This window comes from Pinus tabuliformis, chromosome 9 (assembly GCF_031772625.1).
Source record: "Pinus tabuliformis cultivar Carrire ecotype Pingquan chromosome 9, CPIR1, whole genome shotgun sequence".
Taxonomy (NCBI): domain Eukaryota; kingdom Viridiplantae; phylum Streptophyta; class Pinopsida; order Pinales; family Pinaceae; genus Pinus; species Pinus tabuliformis.
The window spans coordinates 574,584,620-574,590,697 of NC_142307.1; positions in this window are offsets into that span (position 1 = coordinate 574,584,620).

Here is a 6,078-nt window from a genome sequence, read left to right on the forward strand (position 1 = left end):
AACGCGCCCGTACGGACGGAAACTCGTTTCCACGCCGTACGGGCCCCGTTTCCTGTAAAAAAGCACTTGTTTTTAAAAAAAAAAAAAATTTCCTAATTAGTTTAGGGTTTAGCTTAGGGTTTCTAATCACTTCTAGAAAGCGTTTCTAAAGTTATAAAAGAGCTGTGCCTCTCATTCTCTCATCACACTATTCAGCAAGGAGTTTCTCTTGGAGATTGGCAGTTGTTTCAGTAGCTGGTGTTTTGAGCATTGAGCAAAGTAGATTTCAGCAGCGGGAGAAATTGGTGCCCTGAATATTGAGGAGGATTCTGGAAGTGGAATTGGTGCATCATCTTCTTCAGCACCACCATCCACTGTTGAGCATTCTGCTGCTTCTATTTTTGATGAGGATTGTTATGATGAGGATTAGTCTTTTGTGACTTGTCTCTATAGTTCTTGCAGCCTTATAGTCTTTATTGTACTTGCAGCCTCATATACTAATATAAATAAAGGCTGATTTTGGATTTTCCAGTTCCTATATTTTTATTTTCATTATGTGATGACTCATGAGTAAATGTGATCATTGTGATGTAAATTTAATCTTAATGTTAAAATGTTTAAGTAAATGTATCATTAATGCTTTATGATTGCAGTCTTGCACATATATATATTAATAATTTTTAAATGTTTTTAATATATATATATATATATATATATTATTATATATATTCGCGTTTCCCCGTTTCCAAAATTCGGGGAGGTCGCGTTTCGTTTCGCTTCCGCGTTTCGTGTCGCTTCTCCGTTTCCCCGTTTCGTGCAACTTAGTTTTAAATATAAATTATTTTTTTAAGATATTTTATTTATATTTAAATTTATAATTTTATGAATTTAAATTTATAGGTGTACATATTTCACTTTTTAGATTTGAATGTGTAACTAAAAAAATACATGTTCTTAATCGATAAACGTATTTAATTTTTTAATTTATGAAATTTTTTGGAGAAAATCACATAGAGAATATTTGGTCGAAGCGTTTCGAACTAGCCAGTGTGGTTCATTTTTAGGACAAGATGAAGAGATATATCTTAGAGGAAGGTTAAATAAGAAGATAGGTCAACCTAACTGTTCGAGGAAAACGACTATATTTCACTGGGGAGGAAAAATTATATATATAATATTATAAACCAACTAAACGGCTATATATGACTAGGGAAGGGGATTACTTTAAATTGTTTAAATAATAATAAATAATAATTTAATTTATTTAAATAACTATTTAGTATATTAATAAACTAATTCATTCCTTATTTATTAATTAATATTATTGATTTATTTAATTGATTAATATTTATTAATTAATATTATTTATTTATTTATTATGCGATTAAAAAAAAATGAGTACATAAAATAAAATAAAAATATATAAATAACTAAATAACTAAACTAAACTAAATAAAATATAAAATAAAATAAAAAAATACATTAAATTTTTTTAAAAATATATAAAAATAAAAAGTGAGGGTGTTCTTAAAAAAAATAATTTTAAAAAAAAATAAATAAATAAATAGATGAAATAAAAATATAACTAATTATTAAATAAACTAAAAATATATAAAAATAAAAATAAATAATAAAAGGGGATAAAAAAACAATAATAAAATGAAAACTATTTAAAATTATATAGAAAATAAAAAGAGGGTGTTTAAAAAAAATAAAATTAATAAAAATAATAATAATAATAATCATAATCCATAAATAACTAAAAATCAATAAATAATAACAATAATGCTAATAGTGATAATAATAATAGTAATAAAGGAAACTAATCACGAATACATAATATTACTAAAAAAACAATAAAAATAAATAAAAAGAGAGGGTAATCCTCTATAAAAGAGGGGAATAGAGCATGAAACAAACAAAGAAAGGGGATAAAAAGCTCAGAAAAAGAGGGGAAAGAGTAAGAGGAGAGGGCAGAAATCCAACAGTTACTAATTTTCAAGTCATCATCCCTACTAACGTTATTAGAGGATCCCTCAATTCCAATGGCTTCCCTAAACTTGCATTGATGAAATGAGAAATTTTTGCGAAGAGCTTAACCTCCACAATGCATATGTGATGCTTGGTCTTCACTGCATGTTCCGCTAAAGCCCAGGATTTGGTCCTCCCAAGTTTGTTAGCAAAAACATGTTCTTTAACCCTTTGGTCAATAGACCGACCCGTTTTTGTTAACACAATATATTATTTTTCTTAATAATAAAAAACAACTAAAAATTAAAGTTTTAGTGTAATTTGAAAAATTTAATAATATATATATATATATATATATATATTATTAAATTTTTCAAATTACACTAAAACTTTAATTTTCTATATAAATTGATATATTAGGTTATTTTGAGAATTTGTGAATTCAAATATAGATTAGTTGACTTGATTTTAACACAGTGCACAACCTTTTCCCATATGAATCTATAACAAAATATTAAATTAGGATGTCTAGAAAAGAATTTCATTTCTTTGTAGATATAAGTCTTTATCCAAAACACCAAACTACTTGTTTAATAAGATTCCCATGAACAACCCCAGGTTAGAATGTAACTTATAACCTTTTACATGTGGTTTTGAAGGATTATTTTGGTCTCTTTTTTCCCCTAACAAGCTTAAGATGAACTATGGCCAAGCCAATTAAAAAACACAAAACCAAATCAATGTTTCAAAAGAAAAACCTTAACCACTCTTGATTACAAGGTCACTTCATAATCAACATTAAATTTTACAAATGGCAAAGTAGATAATACATTGACATGTGGTATAGATTTCAAGTTATGGTTGAGTTGAAATTTAGCCAACTTAGGCTCGAATTTACCTTTTTCTTCATATTTTTTTATCTCCACAAGTTTGAGATGACCTATGGTAATTACCTTGACCCTTATTTGGTTATATCATTTAAGAAATTACATGATGTCATACCCATTATTAGCATGTGAGCCATGTATGTTTTTTTCCCAGGAAAAAAGCATAATTTTATTAGTGAAAACAAAATTACATGTTACATTTTCAAAGAGCCATAACATCATCAAGTCCATGACTCATGATAAGCAAAAACATAAAAAAATCAAACTAATATACAAGGTTTTTCTCCCCTTCTTTTTTTCGACCTTGCACCATTTCCCTTGGGATGACGTAGAAGAGACAAGTGCAAGCTGATTGCCAAGTTCAGGTCTTGCATTGTCCTTGTTTGAATCTGAATTATCTGATGAATGAGTACGTTTATACCCACTAGTTTCCATAGCTTCTGGAATGTTCGCTGTTTGTACCTGATTGTCTTGTATTTCATTGGGGTCCTGAGGGATTTCCCTTTGATTTTCTGGTACCTGTGATGTCTAGTTGGTTGTTCTCAGTTTGTGTGGTTTCCTCCTCTACTTCCTCTTCCTCCTTGTCCTGTTGGGGTGGAGGGAAATTCCATCCTTTGGGTTGTTTCCCATTCTTCTTCTTTCTGTCGGTGTCTTTCTTGGCTTCAGGGCACATATTTTTTAGATGCCTTGTTTGTCTGCAGATTCTACATTTGAAGGCTGTGTTCTCATAGTCTAGAGAATAAGTCCAATTCATCTACTTATGGATCAGTTGTATGTGGTCTGATAATCCTTTGCTGAGGTCTACTTCCACACATATCCGGGCATGTGTGTAGATCCTTTCTTCCAATCTTTGGGTATCCGTTTTGATATATTTCCCAATGATGTTCCTGATACCTGTGAGTACTCTCTCATCCCAAAAATGAAGAGGGAGATTGTGCAGTCGGATCCACACCGACATTCTGGTGACAACCATGGTGTTTGCATCAAATTTTGGGAACCATGGTGTGATGAATAGGCCCGTCGATCCCCAGAACCATGGTCCATCCTATATAATACTGTCTCTGGCCTCTGATGAAGGGAATTTTACAATGAAGAACCCCTTTGAGCATAGGTGTATTTCACAATCTAGTGACCAATTGGTCAAAATCCAATGAAATAGCTCCACAAGTTTTGGCCAGAAACAGTTAAAACGACAAATAATTGCTTGTGATTCGAAAGAAGCACAGTGCTCATCTGTTTCTGAATTATCTATATTAAGTTCTGGGATGGAGTTCAGTAGCTCCACAATGTATGGGCTAGGGGATGTACCAACTTGTTTTTTTGGTTATGTGGCTGTTCTTTTCCCTTGCTGGATATTCTTAAAAGAGGGTCCTCCATTCATTTGCTTCAGTTTGGCTTCTGTGTTTTTCGAAGTACTGCACCCATATCCATTTCCGGCATTAAATGATTTATTCGCTGAACCAACACCACCCCTTAATCTCAGATTGAGGGTTATGGAGGATGTTGATTGAATATGGTAATCCTGCTGAAGTGAACAAAGTTCCTTCTATAAATTAATTACTCCAAAAGACTTGAAATATGAAGTTATCCATTGAGGATATAAATATTATATTAAAATATATGAATAAGAATGAATGAATGATAATGATTTACAATGAGAACGAGAGGCTTGCTTATATATCAAGCAAGTGTCTCTTCATGAAGAGTCATGTCCTATTAGACATGCCTCTTCAACCTAATTATTAGCTTAACTAACTATTATTTATGATATTTATCTTTTACATTATATTTATATTATTTATATATCTTATTCGTTACATTGCCTCCTTCCTCAAAAAGCTTTGTCCTCAAAGCTTGTCGATGAAAAAAGGCTTGATTTCGGCTTCGAAAGTCTTTCTATCTCGGAATAGTCATCTTCGTTGATACAAGCTGATATGATATTCTTAGTGACAAACAAAATTGTCGCACTGAGAAGGGATTAGACCATCCCAGATTAATCTTCTGTATAGCATTCTGATCACTAAAATTTTGTAACGACTTGTCAGCATAAGACGGAATTGATGTTACGTCATTATTCTCTGAAACATTAATTTGTTGTCTTGGTTCTGACTGGTTCAAATATGTAGCATGGTTGATTCGTCTGTTCTCATGATTCGGATGCCGATATGGAACTTTTTTGGTTTGATTTCTCCTTACTGGGCATGTGCCAATTTTTATATTTTCTTCTGGCAAAGATGTTGTTGAGATGGTTATGGAACATTCACTTGGGATGTTCATTGTCTGAACTGCAACATCTAAGTGTGTCGTTTCTTTAACTTACTTGTCTTTTTGAGTTTTCATATTCACTCGATCGGTATTTGTTGTTTTGTCATCAACTTGAATTCCTACATTTGATGCTTCTTTCTCGATAAGTTGTTGTACCTTGTTTTCTAATGATTCTTATCCTTATTAAGTTTTTTAATTTGCGACAGTAATTTTTCACTATGGTTTTTAAATCGAGAAACTTCTTCATTTTTGTCAACATTGATTTTGTCAATTTCTTTTTGCATATTTTGTAATACCTTTTTACCTTCTTGAGACATTACTTTTGAAATATCTCAGATATATTCTGGTGTTACTGAATTTGGTTTTAGTGTAAAATCTTGGAGCGTTATTTTCTTCTTCTTGTAAGAAAATGTTAAAAACTTCTTCTTTGTATTTAGAATAAAGGAACCTAGAGTTTCCATCCAAGGTAACCCCAAAACAATGTCACTGTCAATGTCACTATCGTCAAAACGTAAGGTTTTCACGGCGAATTTTGAGGTAAAATTATAATCTCCAATATTTAGGTGGAAATTGATTATATCGTATTGTTTGCCAAAAATATTTGTTTCAACTATATTTGATTAAGGAATCACCAATTGGTTAGCACATGTAGGACTAACATAATTACTTCTTTCAGCAGGACAGATAGAGATTATGATGTCCCTTCCTGCAAGCGATCTTTTGATTTGAAATAATGTATCAACATATTTACCAAAGGTTTTAGGAAACCTTTCATCTCTCATTTTTGGACTACACTCAATTTCTTTATCATCAATGGTTGACTCCATTTTTACTTTGTTAAGATGAACTTGGGATTTTATTTTTTATTTTTTATTTTTTTTGAAGTAATTCCTTTATTTTTTTATATATCTTTTTCAAATATTCTCCTTTAATGTGGATTGTTAAAAACTTGAATACCCTTTTATTAAAAAAATAC